Source organism: Triturus cristatus, chromosome 7 (assembly GCF_964204655.1).
Source record: "Triturus cristatus chromosome 7, aTriCri1.1, whole genome shotgun sequence".
In the NCBI taxonomy this organism is placed as follows: Eukaryota; Metazoa; Chordata; class Amphibia; order Caudata; family Salamandridae; genus Triturus; species Triturus cristatus.
The window spans coordinates 935178266-935194376 of NC_140590.1; the positions used below are offsets into that span (position 1 = coordinate 935178266).

At 41.5% G+C, this 16111-nt stretch overlaps 1 protein-coding gene across 3 annotated transcripts in view; it reads right to left on the reverse strand.

Annotated features, from left to right (window-relative positions):
• The window catches only part of CYSTM1 (cysteine rich transmembrane module containing 1), a 167431-nt gene extending 151789 nt beyond the window's left edge, over positions 1-15642 (reverse strand). The window contains exons 1-2 of one of the 3 annotated variants that reach the window (XM_085617906.1): positions 15441-15611; positions 15077-15110 (exon numbers count right to left, since the gene is read on the reverse strand). The gene's annotated coding sequence lies outside the window, so the exon portion shown is untranslated. Of the gene's footprint in view, positions 1-15076; positions 15111-15440 lie in introns of all 3 variants that reach the window. The other 2 variants (XM_085617907.1, XM_085617905.1) reach the window with 2 other exon arrangements.
• Between the last annotated feature and the right edge of the window lie 469 nt (positions 15643-16111).

Genomic DNA, 16111 nt, shown 5'->3' on the forward strand with positions numbered 1-16111 from the left:
ATACAAAACATCCCCCAAAAAATAATCTGAATGAAAACCTGTGTCACATGCAGATTTCAATTCGAATACGATCCGAAATAATTAATTCCAGAAAGTAGTGAAACTACACTCAGAGATAGGTTTAAAATGGAGTACATTTTCCTACTTTTTTTTTCTTTAATAAGCCCTTTGATTTTTAGCATCTTGGTAGAAGAGGAATGCAGGATGAGTTTAGAAGATTACTTAAAAGAAGCATACTAATTGTACGATGGCTAATTTTCTGATGCCAATCTTTGGCATAAGCAGCATCTACCACTGACAGAATAGCTAGCAGGCATGCCGTATTCAGGGGATGTACAAATACGTATCTACATGCATTGTGTAATTGGGGTTACACAGCATTCTTGTCCTGTCAGGAGACAGTTGTACAATGTATAACACGACTTAGATACATTAAAAAACAACTTAATGATAGCCTTTTTCTTAAGGGAATCTTCCTTCTTACTTCCATTATTCCCTAAATATGATATACAGTTTCTCACAGGAAGTATCTAATGAATTACTTTGTTTGTAGTTCAAGTTTCATATACATACATCAATATACAAAGGTGAATTCCTTCTCATATGAATTGGGGATATCTACAATTTAAACATTAAATTGAACATTTACCATCAATTTGTATATGAATATATTACTTTTAAAAGAACAAGCCTTCTTGATGCTTTAGTAAGCAATCTGGTGGCTTCAGCACATCAATTATCTGTTTTTAAACGGCATTGTTTTGGTATACCTACATATTGGACCACATTTTCAGTCAGCCTTAAAACTAGGAATGGTTCTCTATTGGAAGACTTACAAATATAGAACAACGCAAGGAGGTGGTTTCTATAAATGAGCCTGTGTCATAATGAGACAGCTGCATGTGTGTGCAGCAGAGCCAAGGCAAAAGGGTGATATGAAGCCTCTATGTGCTCCCACAGCGATTACCCCAGAATGCGAAACACTGCCAGCCACCCAGAAAGAAGTGACTACTCTGTTCATCCACACAACCCAACAGTATAGAGGAGAGTGAGACAACAGATAGGCCACAACACCTTGAGGAGGGGTGACCTCTCCGGGATTAGACTTAGGTGGCCAGAATGCATAAGGTGGCGCAGATCATGTGGATTCTGTTCCAAGTGCTTAGTGTGTCTGGTACATCAGGGAATGGAAAGGAGAGATGTAAGATCAAGCCAGTATCCCATTAACACCCATGTATCCGAGTGCATTCTCTTGCTGCAGGAATTTTGCAGATGTAAAGATATATGCATAATGTTCACCTCTCTTTCTGAAACCTTGAAAATGTTAAAACATTAATTAGAATTAGTAACTTTTTAAAATTTCAATTGAAAAGCCTTTTTTTTTTCTTCAATTTGTAAAGCGCGCAAATACCAGTAAAGGTGTTTACTGGTTAAGAGTAGATCCCCCCAAAAAAATTTTATAAAAAAAATAAAATAAGATCTAATACTTTATAAAGCCACATTTTCAATGCCTTTCTGAAGGCAAAGAAGTTCAAAGTTAGACAAAGGGGGGAAAAAAGGACTCTTACACCAAATGTAATTTGAGTTGCTGGAAAACAGAAAGCGTTTGCCCTGACATGGGAAAGGATGCCCTGACATGCCACTGGAAAATGACGGAAATCAGAGATGGCTGACTGAAGAACACGAGATGGTTAATAGACTGTGTTGGAACCGATACTCGTCCGGTAGCGTATCCCTGAACAATTTGCTTTTGGCCTGCATTTTGCTGATTCTCGTGTGGCCTCCAGGCTCTTGGCTCTTTCCAACAGTAGATACAGTGTGAAAGTGCATGCACCCTTCCTACCCATGTTGGGAAGTGGCATTGACTTCTGAAACATGTGCCCGGCTTGCCATTGCAGACTGGCCTGTGCACACTGGCCTCTATCGTGAGTGAACTCATGAGTACCCTACCATTGCAGGCTGCTGTATGTGCAGACACGCATCTATGGTGCCAGTGCTTGAATGTGCATCCTACGATCACAGGTCTGTGCGTGCGCACTGGCACCTGTATTAATAAACCTGTGTCCAGTCTGCCATTGCTGATTCCAGAGGGCACATTTGCACCCCTGGCCTTGGGCAATATGTGCCAATACAACGAGGGGAACCCCTGTAACATGAATGGAGGTAGAGATTCAGGGGAAAAGGCAAAATGAATACAAAGAGAGGGTCTCTACCTATAATTTTCCAAACGTACAATGTATCGTTTTTAAATAGATCAACACTAGGACTAAGACAAAAGGAAGAAACAAACTATTAAATCAGAACATAATCAGAAAACAAATTAATAAGTAATAATATTTTTTAATTTTTTAAATTAAATCAATTTCAAACAAATGAATTCAGTACATAAACTGATGAATAATTAATACAAAAGAGTTTTCAGAATAACAATGAAGGTACTAAGCAAGGTCCCAGGCGTACTCAGATACTCAACGACTTACACATTCATACCGGGATCAATCCACAACATCAGCACTCAAAACACACATTCACATATAAAAAGAATACTCAATTAAAGAATAGGGCTCAATATGTACACAAAATCATATGAACATTCAAAATCGTATTAGGCGACATATGTTCAAATTTGAGGAATTGGAACTTGGGTGGGCCACATGTAGACGTCTACATGTGGCCCACCCAAGTTTTGAGTGCTGATGTTGTGGATTGATCCCGGTATGAATGTGTAAGTCGTTGAGTATCTGAGTACGCCTGGGACCTTGCTTAGTACCTTCATTGTTATTCTGAAAACTCTTTTGTATTAATTATTCATCAGTTTATGTACTGAATTCATTTGTTTGAAATTGATTTAATTTAAAAAATATTTTATTACACTTATACACTTATTAATTTGTTTTCTGATTATGTTCTGATTTAATAGTTTGTTTCTTCCTTTTGTCTTAGTCCTAGTGTTGATCTATTTAAAAACGATACTTTGTACGTTTGGAAAATTATAGGTAGAGACCCTCTCTTTGTATTCACTTAGGCAATATGTGTCCAACTTGCCATTGCAGGTCTGGGTCCACACTAGCGCACATGCGCCCAGGTAGTGAGGAATACTTATTGTGTTTTCACTATCTATGAAGCTTGCTCTTCCCATAGGTTAACATGGGGAAGTGGTTGACAATACTTCAGGCTGCAATAGTGGATTGCAGTGGAGCAGCCACATGATGTTTCCTATCAATTGATTCGGCATGCCAAACCTTTTCTAGTGGTAAAGGGGGTTTTGGCATAACTTGTGCAGAATTGCTACTTATGGAATATGAATTTAATTTTTTTTTTTTTTTTAAAACAAGGGAACCCAAGCTATCTGGAAGGGACCTTGGGTGCAAATTTATATAGGAACAGTGGTCCCTCACAACATAAAATTAATACTGTAATTAGCACAGAGATATAATGACATCTATGTTCATATATCCAGATGGACGTTATAACTTATTATAAGGAATTCGCAAGAACATATAAGAGGGACAATTTACAACAGACAAAACAGGTTGCCAAACTCAGGCATTACACATATTGGCCGAAATACAGATAAGTGATTTAGGCCAAGAAACATACATATTAGCACCATAGCACTTTATAGTTAAAATGGTGTCAATTGTTGACTCCAGCACCTTGACACAATTGAGATTTTTGTAACTATACAGTGCTATGGTGCTAATATGCATATTTCTTGGCCTAAATCACTTATTTGTATTTAGACCAATATGTGCAATGTCCGAGTTTGGCAACCTAGCTGTAAATTGTCCCACTTAAATGTTCTTGGTTATTCCTTATAATAAATTATAGGATCCATTTGAACATATGAAAAAAGATGTCATTGTATCTCTGTGCTAATTACAATAGTAATTTTATGTTGCGAGGGACCTCTGTTCCTATATAAACTTAAGGAATAGGGGCATTTCTATGTTCTAAGAGTATTGTGTGCCATGGTGCCTGACTCTACTGGACACCAGGGGTCAGGGGGAGAACATCTGTGCATTCCCCAAGTGAGACATAAACCATGGGCATACCCTTAGAACGACAAGACTTCTGCCATTAGAGGCCGAATAAGATACATCGGTGGAAGAGGTTTTGACACTTGGCCTCTGGGGGCCGGATGATGGCCCCAATAAAGATTAAGATCTACATTCCATGGCCCCATAGCGCACAACCCTAGAATTTAGGGGAGACATCTGTGCTTCAAAGTGAAACCCCTTCGACCACCCCTAACTTCAAAGACATCCAACAGAATAACTACTGGTGCCATCCTTCAGCAAGGGGTGAGATAGCTTGTGGGGACTTGGGACCTGAAAACCCCGACTGCGATGTGCACACTACCAGAGGACTCTGTAGTGCACATGGAGAATTGAAGGGGAGCATATGCCCTTTCTGAATAGTGCCTGGTCTGAAGACCTGCTGAAGCGGGGCGCTCTGAAGTGTGCTCTCCAAGGGCCTGTAGGCGGGCCTCCTGTTCTACAGGAGATCTCAGGGACATCAAGAATCTCCCGCAAGGGACTAACAGCATCTATCTGTGACATCTGGAGAGTATAGCCCTCAAGTGTCCACATTGGCTACTGAATCCCAATGAGTAGTGCGGTGTGAGCATGGAACTAAGACTTGTGTCTGGAGACTGGATTATCAAGTGCAGAGCCCCAGAGATCTTGCCCGCATTAGATTAGGAATTGTCCACGGGGTGCCTACTATTGATATCACGACAAAATGAGTGGGTCTAGTACTTCCAGTAATATTTCCAAATATGTTTTATGTCCAAAAGTATCTGATGTTCATGTTATGTGATTGAATAGATGTGTTGAATACAAACCTTTTAACATACACCATGTGTGAAGTTTCTTTTATGATGCTCAGTGTATTTATCGCAAGTGACTGCTGCGCCTTTGCTTTGCACACTGCCTCTGTGATAAGCCGGACTGCTCAGTGCCAAGCAACCCAAGGGTGAACACAGGTTATACGGAGAGTGTAATCACCCGCCCTTGACAGGAGCGGTAGGTTCTGCCTTGCTGGAGGCATCCCCTCAGCCAACCAGAAAGTGCTGGTTCCAACAGAAGGAAAACAGATTCCTTATAATTTCAGTTACTTGAGCAAAAGAGGATTTGTGGCAAATACAAAGTCTTTGGAAAATTGACTATGTAGAAATAAAAAGCCAATGCAACTTGCACAAGTACTCAGAAATGGCGATTCTCCTAGGAAAGCCCAGCAAGAGTTGTGCCACTGTGTTTTACAATCCTTGAAAATTGTGAATCGTACAGTCTGAATTCCTAAATACAGTGCATTAATTGCCATATATTTAAGGTGGGAGCCTACTAGGGCCTGATTAATTGTGAAGCGAGTATGCAGAGAAAGAAAAGGAAGAATCTTTAAGATCTTTAAAAGGCAAAAACAAGTAAATGCAACATTGGTTACTACAGTTCACAGAAAGAAAAGAGGAAAAATTAAATATGCTCAGAAAGTATCGATTTGCAGTTACCAGTCCCGCAAAAGGTAGAACTTAACTACTTAATGCCCCTCAATGTAGGAAATAGGCACAGAGACTGGTGAATGCTGCTACAGACAAAATAATTCTGACCAGTAGGGTCGATGTTAAATAAAACTGGTGTCACGGTTGCCAGATATGAAGTGCCAATACTGTTTCTTGATTTTGAAATTCTAAACCCAGTGGTATGGCCTATCCCTTTCAGTAACCACAACTCCAAGTGATTAGATTAATACCACCTGAAAGTGTATCCCCAAAAAGAAATCTCCACCAAGGAGGAAAATGTGCTAGGTATAAAATACTTCAGGTTAGATAATTCTGATGAAGATATTTCATCAAGCTAGAAGGCAAATAATTGTGGGACCAAGCCAGTTGGCCCACCCCAATCACTTCTTCAATTCATCCCCTTCCAATTACACAGTCCATGGCTAGTTGTAGGCAGAAGTGTTCGGGGAGAAACAGATTGGGTTTGGGTGGCTGGTAGTGGGACATCAAGAGGGTTGACCAAGTTTTTGGTATTCTACTCCCAGCAAGCAGGACCTCTCCTACTCCAAGAACACAGACCCTGCAGGCTGTGGTACCCCAGATGTCACCGGACCCAAAACTGCAGAGCAGGCTTCCATTCCACAGAGCTACATTAACAAGATCCAGGATATGAACGGTAACAATCAGTAACCTATCTTTGGCTTTGTGGGAACCTGAAATGCCGACAGCTCAGTCACCGCACCCTCAATGCTGTGATCCAACCAAACTACACATTTATACATAGATTGTTGTAATCAGAGAACTAACAATCAGCAGTGGAGGGCACTGCATGCAAATCACGTGTACATCGTGCCAACACCTCTTTTGTACCTACGATGATTTACAACACCCATGATACAGCAATTTCTTATCTGCTGAAATGAGCAAACAGGCTTTTCACCTATAAAGTCAGGCTTTCCGCCGAAGCACTAAATTACTACTCAATTACTGTGAATAGAGCTTTCTATATTAATATATAGAGATTCTGCACTTGAGAGGGTGTTGGTGCATGCATGGGGCACTCCTTACTCTATGTGAGCTGAATCTATGGATATTTATCCCAGTAAATGCCCAAACTACATCTTTGTCTGGCTCAATCAAATACCGGAGGTATGTGTCACCAAAATGTATTTCTGTTCCATTGCTTTTATATAGTTTTCTTGGAGTTTGATTATTCTAACGGAAGAACATATAGTTAATGAGAAGATAAAGTTTGTTTCAAGATAGTAATTTTCTTTCATTGGACGTTGTGTAGTGAATATTAATCTCCATCCATGTTCACAAAATCATCAACCCTGCATTTCACATATCTCAGTGTGCTTCTTCAAGAATTTAGAATACAAATAACATTTTAAAAACAAAATTTAATAGAGTATCGTTAATTGGCAACCTCATCATTGATACGTTATTTACTTATTTTTAACTAAAGTTTATTTTCCAACCTCATTAAAACCATTTTTTTTTTTATTACTCAGCTAAACATCTTCGAAGCCTTTCTTGCAAGTATTTATAACCATACAATATATTTAAGTCCTTCCATTGACATTATTTGGAAATAAATCTGCGGGTCTAAACTGAATTTATTGCATATTTGGCAATTCCTTAGCCTCGAGCTGGACTAAACGTGAGCGGTTGCTTTAAAATTGGAGTAGTTCATAACGAAGTCTTACTGGAGCCAGCAAAACAGAATGCCTGCCCTCTGAAGATTACGCCTGGAGGCGTCGGCCTGCTAGTTTGTACACAGTAATCTTAAAACAGTACGGTCATCAATCTACTTCTAAGAATTCAATGAATGGTACACATGCAGTATTAAAGTCCCACAGTATATCAAATACCACAGTATCATATATCCTGCGAGAATAATCATATCCTGACTCAGGTGCCTCTTAAACTAGAAGAAGACCAGGTGGAAAAAGTGGCTAAAGCAAAATAGTTGCTATCACTCTAACACTGGAACACTAATTTGTGTTGGTTACAGACAAACCATAACCAAGAAAAGTCCGCTAACAGAAGGCGGGTAGCTTCCTGAAAAAACAAGCATCATACCTAAATGAGTAGGCAGAAGCTTGAGGATTGACCGCTTTGTAAAAGAATACTTCAAACTTACAGTCGGGCTCATGATAGACTGAGTGTTATGACAACACTGAATTGATAACACTAACCTTACAACTCCTGATATGGAGTGACCATTACCATCGGCTTTGAATGAAGTTCAGGATGAAAACTCAGTACGCCTTGCACCATGAAAAATACCTCCTGAAAAAAAGAGCCCCACTTCCCTTCACATAATTTAACAACCAGAAATCATTGGTCTAGTCACACTTAATCAATACTTTGTCAATGGCTAGTGGCAAACACAGCCAACTGAGAGCTCTTTGCAGAGATCAAAATTCTTGAATGCGCTAAATTCATACTTTGAAACATAGCCAAAAGCCCTACTCTTCAGGAAAAGCAAATATTTAAAGTTTGCTTTTGACTTTTCAAATATATTAAGACATGTGGGATGGACAGGGGAGCCATCTTGTATCCAAACCTGGAAAACGGCCCTTGATAAAAGTATATAAACAGAACACTTCCTCACTAACATTCCACTACACAGTTGACCTTCCCTGAATGACATGACAAATATGAGAGGTGTAGAGTGAAAGAAAGAGCAGACCAAGGGCTGAAACTTGGAGGTCCCCAATGTGAGAGAGCTGCAAGGAAGACTGAAAGACCACAAAAAGATTGAGATGGGCCGTTCTGAGAAAGTTGGTGAACAAGGTATTTAACACAGATAGCCATTAGAGAAAAGTATGTGAGATGGCTGAATACCAAAAGCAGCAGGGACACTGTGGGGAATGAGGATTAGGAAAATGGTCTCTAATAAGGGGTGGTGCCGAAGCTGGATACCCATGTGTGCGGGTCACAGTACAGTATACAGTAGAGCCAAAGACCTCCTAATGGAGGCACCCAGATAAGGAGTGGGGGGGGGAAGTAGAGCCAGAATCTGTTGGACACACAGTTACTCACGAAAAGAACGAAAGAGGACGGGAGTTTTTTTTATATACAAAAGACATGACTGAGTCCTCGGTGGAATTTGAAGGAAGCAGAATAGCAAAAAAAAATGTCTTCAAGCAGTGCGATAGGCTCCAGAGAGCAGCAGATTAGAGATCTGGATAAGGATAAAGCACAAGATAGCCAACAGGTCAAAGAGTTTTTTCATTTGTGTGGCATATGTGTTAATATGGGTATAAGACGAGCTGGCCACTTGGAATATGGGTATGAATGTCGCTATCAAGCAGGGTAAGGGTGGAGCAGATGTTTGGTTGATAATGTCAGGATGGGCATTAAGTGGACGGGAAATATTAGGCAAAGCACTTGGTTGTAAGTGAAGGACTTGTGCAAGGAGAGCAGGGCTTGGGGTATTTTTGAAAGCAGCTGTGTAGAAATAGAATAGGGGCTTGAAGTAGGCAGACTTTAGCTGGCCAACAGCTGCAGTGAAGATTAAGAGGGGTTACTAACATACATGGGGTCAGAAGTACAGGCTTTGACTGCATGGGGAAGACTGGTGTTTTTAGAGAGAGCATTGTGGGGATAATCCAGGGTTGTGAGCTGGATGGCTGAGGTTAAAGTCCTGAATGGTGAAAAGGACTCAAGGCTCAACTGAAGCTTCATGTTAAGAATCAAAGGCATTGAAAGGACGAAGCTCTGCAGAGGTGAGAGAAGGTCTGCAGTGCAAGATACAGATACAGTGAACCAAGCTGACAAAAGCTTGTTCTTTTTATAAGGGTTGATGTAAGTTTAGTGGGAAAGAGAGTGATACACATGTTCTTAAAGGAATGGTCAGAGGGGTAAAATCAACTGTGGGTTGTCGGTACAGTTTTACACAGGCTTACCTCATTTGTTTTTCTCAGATATGGGGACCACCAACTTTCCCTTTTTCCTATCCCTGTACTCTTTCATCCGTCTTAGACAACATTTAAATTTTTTTTTTTTTTTTTTTTTTTTTTTTTAAGACTTCTGTTACGTGTGGACTCTAACCCCACTCCGCTCTCCTGCCAGGTTATGCTGCAGCACTTTACAAATTAAGTTACACCAAAAAATTAAAACATGTGGTAAAACAAACTATGGGTCAACTGGTTCACACACGGATTGTTTTTCTTTCCATTTCTATAGCTAACAGGATTTATACCTTTACAGGAATTAACATCCTCTCCCCCAAAAACAAGCATCGGCAAAGCCAAAAAAGGTCTAGTGTTGGCTTCTGATGTTTTGGTTTGTCGGAGCTTATTTTCTTTGGCAATGCTTTTTGTATGAAGGCACACGTTGTATGAAAACAAGCATAGTCTAAAAGCCAAAATGCATATTTGTGTGTAAAAGCACACATTGCACCAGCATTCCCTGGCACTGAGGGGGGACTACTTATTTTAAAAATGTGTAAAATTGTGGAAGAGCAGAATATTGTAACTCGCAGTCAGGTAATGGCCAGGGTGGGCTGACACCATGCCCCTTGCTGTGGTGGGTGAAGCAAAATGTGAATGACACAACAGCAGACCAGTGGATGATAAGGGTTGACTGAAAGCCCCTAAATGTATATATAATTTGATTGAAACCAAAAATGTCTTGGCTAACACCTGACCTAACTAATGATGCATGCAGTTTTACTTTCATTACTTTAACAGAGATTAAGAAAATTACCCCACCCATGAACATGAACCAATGTTCATGAATGGGGTTCGTTGCGATATCATGCACAGCTAAATCATAAATATGTGAATCATCTTAATCGGGTAAAATCTGAGTATTAACTAACATAAAAAAAGTTGCTGAAAGTTCAATACAGAATCACGGCACATAAGTTGGTTTTGCAATTTCTCACCGGAAAACGCCCACGTGTTTCATAATACAGAGGATATGCTGCAAAGCCGATTTAGAAATAGGGACATTTCCCAGGAACAATTTGCATGTCAACTGCTATGTGGTCATTTTCATGGGAAATGTACCTTTGTTACAAAACACATTTCGCTTTTATTCGACGCATTTTAATGTACTAGTGATGGTGAAACAACGGACGCAACTAGAACAGACAACATTTAGCAGACTAACCAGTTAACCTAATATACCTTTTCTAAACTCGGATGTATTTTAAGCCATACATGCGGACATCAAGACAATATTGCACACTTGCAAAAAACTTCTTTCCGTCTGAAAATGAGATGCATTGTGTAGCTTCTCACAGCTCACGGTTAGCGTTTAGGAGGTAACAAGCAGGTGTGAACGCACAAAGAAACTGCCACCAGTTAATAGCTCTCATAACAAAGGTAGCAAGAAGTCTTATTTCTTCATACCAGTCCACTTTAGGAATTTCAATTAAGTGAAGTGGGCTTTGGGGCGGCAGGGGAATCAAAAGATTATTCAAACATGCTGAAATCGTAAATGTAACACTTCAGCATAACCTTCCCATGGTTGTATGCATCAATTCGAGTAATTGCTCAACCCAGTGGTATCTGTACCATGAACCCTACTGGAAACAAGGTAATTGTCCTCCGTTCCACTACTCTGGCAGAAACAAGGAAGGCACAACTCGTCAAATACGGAGCACCACAACATTTCTTCAAATTAGGTAATCTATCTGCCATGATGGCGATGTGAAATACAGAGTCTTATTACCTTCCAGTAACAGTACTTAATTCTAGAAGGTATTCCCCACACTGCCAGATAACTGTTCTGAATCAAAAACATTTTTTTTTACTCAATTCCTTTTTAAGGGTATATAAAAGACGGGTCCTCCTCGGTTTTGTACAGTAACTAACATTATGCATTTATGCTCCAGTTCCTTGGGTGGGAGACTGGGCAATAAGTAGTATGGTGAAGAAGAGAAGATGTGGCATAATGAGGATTATCATACAGACATTCTCAAGAAATTGCCAACTTCTCCTTATCACAGTACTTCCTTGAAGAAATGCCAAATTTTTCTAGGAATCAACACACTCAATAACGTATACATACAGTGACAGAAAAGTAAGGATGTAGAACCCAATGCACCTGCAAACCCTATGCATGTAGAGTTTATCAACACAAGCCCATGTAGCTCCTCACAATTATTAACCAGAGGGCACTGCAATGTGTTTGCGCTCTATCAGGGAAAAGAAACATCATAAATCATAACCTCTTGCCATTATCAGGCATGCTCAGCTATCAAAGTACAACCAGGTGCTTTGAGACCTGTTTGAGCATTTCCAAAAGTTACCAATATATGGTCTCCTTTCTCACACGAAAAACAATCTGACCTCCAATTAAGTACACACCTTAAGGCAGAAAATGGGGGACACTAGATAACAAAATGGAAATCCCCGTCCTGGTCTGAATGAAAGTTCACCAGAAGCATATGCATAAAAAGAGAACCTATTCTTAAACCCAAATCTATCAAGGTGTACATATAGCACTCTACTGAGTACCAAAAACAATGGCCTCTGTTTCAAATGGCTCTGAAAACTGAGCTGTTCCCCGCTCTGTACTGCAAGGGCTTGGCAAGACGTCACTGTGGGCGCCTTAACAAAGGATTCCTGTTTTGCACAGTTTTTTTCCGGAATTATTTGCAATCTTCTTAAATCTTCAGAATTGTATGGAATGCTACAAAGGAATATCTGTTGTCCTGGGAAACATTCACTTGGATCAGTAGGTGCTGCTCAAGGTCCTTCATCAGGAGAAGATTCAAGGTTGCTATGCAGAATGTAGTTGTGGATGGGAGCCTTGTAGTGGAGCCAGTTGCTTTTACGCACGTTTCTCCCAGTCTGAGCTTTCCATCCCACCAGTATGTTGGATAGCTGAAAGACTGCCTAAGGTTGTAGGTTTCATAAATAGTACAGCTTTTTGAAGATTCTTTAGAATGACGAGTTTTCACTTGACGAAGGACCTCCAGTCTAAAATGCATAGTGGCTTGGATTGAACATGGACTAGAATTCTTTCATATCAATTATTATACTATGTACATGAGTTATGAATCATAAACAATGGATGTCTTCCAATATATATGCAATTACAATCCAAACACAAATGATGGATGGAGTGCTGAAACCTTTCAGACACTCACCCCCAGTCACAGATCTGGGTTTAATCCATCATCATGCTTTAGCTCACTTCTCCACCTCAGTTCAGACCCAGCCATATGCAAATCAGTCTTGACCCTGTTCCTAACTGGAACAGTCCAGTCCAAACTGCGAAGCCAGATCTTACCTGGACCAGAAACAAGCATCCTCAGACCGCTCATAGGCCTGGCAAGCTTGAACCCAGTGGCCAAGTGAGCAACAGACCCACATCTGGGCATACCCTGCCAACTTAGGGCGAACAAAGTAAAACATGTGTTGGCTGTTCTGCTTCAGGCTGGATGGTTACACTTAGAAAAAAAATCAAGCATGAATAAAGCAATGTAATCATCTAGTCATCGATTTTGCATGGTCTGCCTTCATTTTTTGATATACTAGTACTCAAAGTGAATTGTGAGCTACTACTTAATTCAAACTTTCGTGTAATTCAACCCCTACTTACTATTTTGAAGCTAAAACTATAGCCCACATTCTGCAAATAAGGGCAGTTTTGAAACTGTAAAGTCAACCAAGCTTCATAGGTGTTTTGCAAGATATGGGAAACTGCATGCATTTGTGCTTCCTGACAGCAATGTGGTGTATGGTAATGAGACGTATAAAAGGGAAATAGCATGGGAATCTATACGTATTTATGTGTAGGAAAAAAAAACTGTAGAATAATATTGCTGTGGGTAAAAAGAACAGGTGACACTTACAAGCCAGACCTAAAGATTCATGTAGCTCAATTGTTGCCCTCCTCATCTGCGCTGCTGCCAGACAAAAACACCATAAATCATCTAGCTCTTTAAGTCACTTCAATAGCATTACAATATCTTGCGTGCACTCCCAAAAATTCAAGCTAAGGCAATTGAATAAATAAACAAAACGATAACAGCGGTGTCGAGGGAAAGCACTTTTTTCTGTGGAAGCACACAACGTATGCCCAATTAAAACATGTAGTCCTGGCTTCCAACATGTGGTTGAAGCCAAAGCCCATCTTTACTTACGCTCGCATAATTGGTGGCAAGCCAGACCATAAGTAAAAACAGCCCACCAGACTTTAAAATCAGGTCCACAAACTGCCAAAAATCGGCCCGCACACAGAATAGCCCTTCTGGCACTGCCAGGTTGCCCTGTAGGATAGTCTGCCTCAGCGTTAAAAACATAGGTAGGTGCTAGGGGTGTACAGACATGAAAGCAAAGTAAGTAATGCAAAGATCTCAATGCATTTACCATGTTTAAGGTCCAGGGTCTTTGTTGTAGGCACACGTTTATTTATATCCTCTTTTAGGACCTTACTGCCTTGTCGCTGTTATTGTGATTTCACTGATGATCAGTGCAATGTTTATTAATGGGGGGATTCATGTAAATCTTTCCTATTTTATTCTTATTAAAAGATGCTCATGTATCCACAGCCGAAATTGCATTTTCAATTGAATTTGCACTATGGGTCTGGCACAGGTCGAGTCAGAATTAGGTGTTTCAGTAGCGCTTACTGGATGCACAAGAGATTTGGGCACCTGGCTTGCGCGCTCACACCTCCCTCTCACCACGTCATCAGCGCAGAGGCCTGCCTTCATCGCTTCCTTGTGACACAGCATGTCATGCTTCACAGCACAGGGATCGCTGCTAGCAGCACTTTGATTTTTCCAGGTCACTTTGTTAAGTACAACTTACATCAATCAGAGCGAGGGGCGTGGCGCACGCAGCCAGCTGCAAACTATCCTTACACGGACACTCACCGACATGTGACCTTAGAGGGCGGATTCCCACATAAACTATTTATTTCAGATCCAACAATCCACGATTCCTCGCTGTGCCAAAGTACTTAAGCAGTGCAACCCTGCCATTAACAGGGGTTTCTATCACACAGCGTGCCATGGCCCTGCAGCGCTTTTAAATTAGTTCCTTTAATGATTAAATGAGAGTACAAAAGACGCTGAAGGAGGAACACCTGCCCAGAAAACCGGAATCATCACGATCAATCGGTCACTGCTTGCTCATACTAGTGTGACCAAGAGCGGGGCCTTTAGTGTCGCAACTCAGCAAAAGAGTAAACAGACCAACCCCTGCCCTTTGTTGATCGAGAAACAAGGAAATCTGATATTATTGTACATGTACTGAGATAGGCTGGGGCAGTGGCTGGCGCACAACGCAGATATTAAAGGGACCACATCTGCGAAGGCAAAGTCCTTCACTTTGGTCAACAAACGTGCACTGGCCCCACCCACGTCTAGACGAGACCCGGGGCTTCATAACGACATACATACACATCCCCTTTTTTTGCAGTAAAGCGGTCCACTTGGCTACAGGCAAAAATATACTTTTTGTTCTACATATTTTTTTTACCGTTATCCTCCCCACAAAAAAACAATATCCTACATTCATTTCAGTCTCAAAAACCCGCTGTAAACGACCAAAAACATTGGGATGTATGTAGCATGACATGAATAAAAAACAAATAATGTACCTACTACCCTGCCAGCAGGTGCTTTTTTTCTCTTCTGTTAAAATAAATAAAACATCTTTAGCCCTGTGTGGCACTGAAAGCAATAGGGTGAGCAAGCGCTATATAAATGCCACAATGAATGCAGTGCAAGGTACAACACAGAATGAGCAAGTATTAAATACGGCCCAAGTCAAGCGTTTATGCGAGGAAAGAAGGGGCCAAGTCCGCTGCGCATTGGAGGGGGAGGGGGTCTTTTAACGTGCGCAGTGAGCTGCCGCCTCAGTCAGCCCTTTAGAATTAACGACGGGCAGGGAAACGCGCGCGCGCTGCGGCGCAGGGCGAGGAGCGCGGAGGGAGGGGGCTGTGTGGCGGGTGCGGCGCTCACCGGCTCTCACTGCTGCGGCGTCGGCTCCTTCCCGGCTCGAGGCGTTCTGTTCAATGAAGCCCGTTGCAGCTGTCCCCGGAATCAGCAGGCGCCTACGTCACAGCCTCCGAGGTTCCAGCGTCACCTGATCCCGCGTAACCAGGGAGGCGCCAAGGCAGCGCGCGAGAGCTTTGGAGTGTCAGGGATCTCTGGGAATCGCCACGAGATGAAGGCGGGGTGCTGCTGTCACACTCTCCCTAGGGGCGAGAAACCAGTATTGCCCCCCTCTACTTTTCACAGGGTTAGAACCCGTGGTTCCAACCTGGGTAGCTGATACCGCCCTCACAGAAGCAGACAGTTACATACTGATCCCCATCTTGTTCATCCGGAGAAGGTGCTGCTTGGGTACTGCTCTACGAGGACCGTCCCTACAGAGGGGGCAATGGGATCTTGGGGCACCCAACAAGAAAGGGGTACTGACTGAGGACAGGCACCCTAGCGCGAGAAGTCAACTAGTACTGTGACATAATGGGTCCATTGTCAATCACACAGCTACACGAATCCCCCCTAGGTTAGTAATATTAATGTAGAATGGTTTCCTATATTCTAAAGTGCAGAAGAGCATCTAATCGTCATATGTCCATAGTTTCCGAGTAGCACGTTATTTGTGACATTGAAGATCAGTGATAACT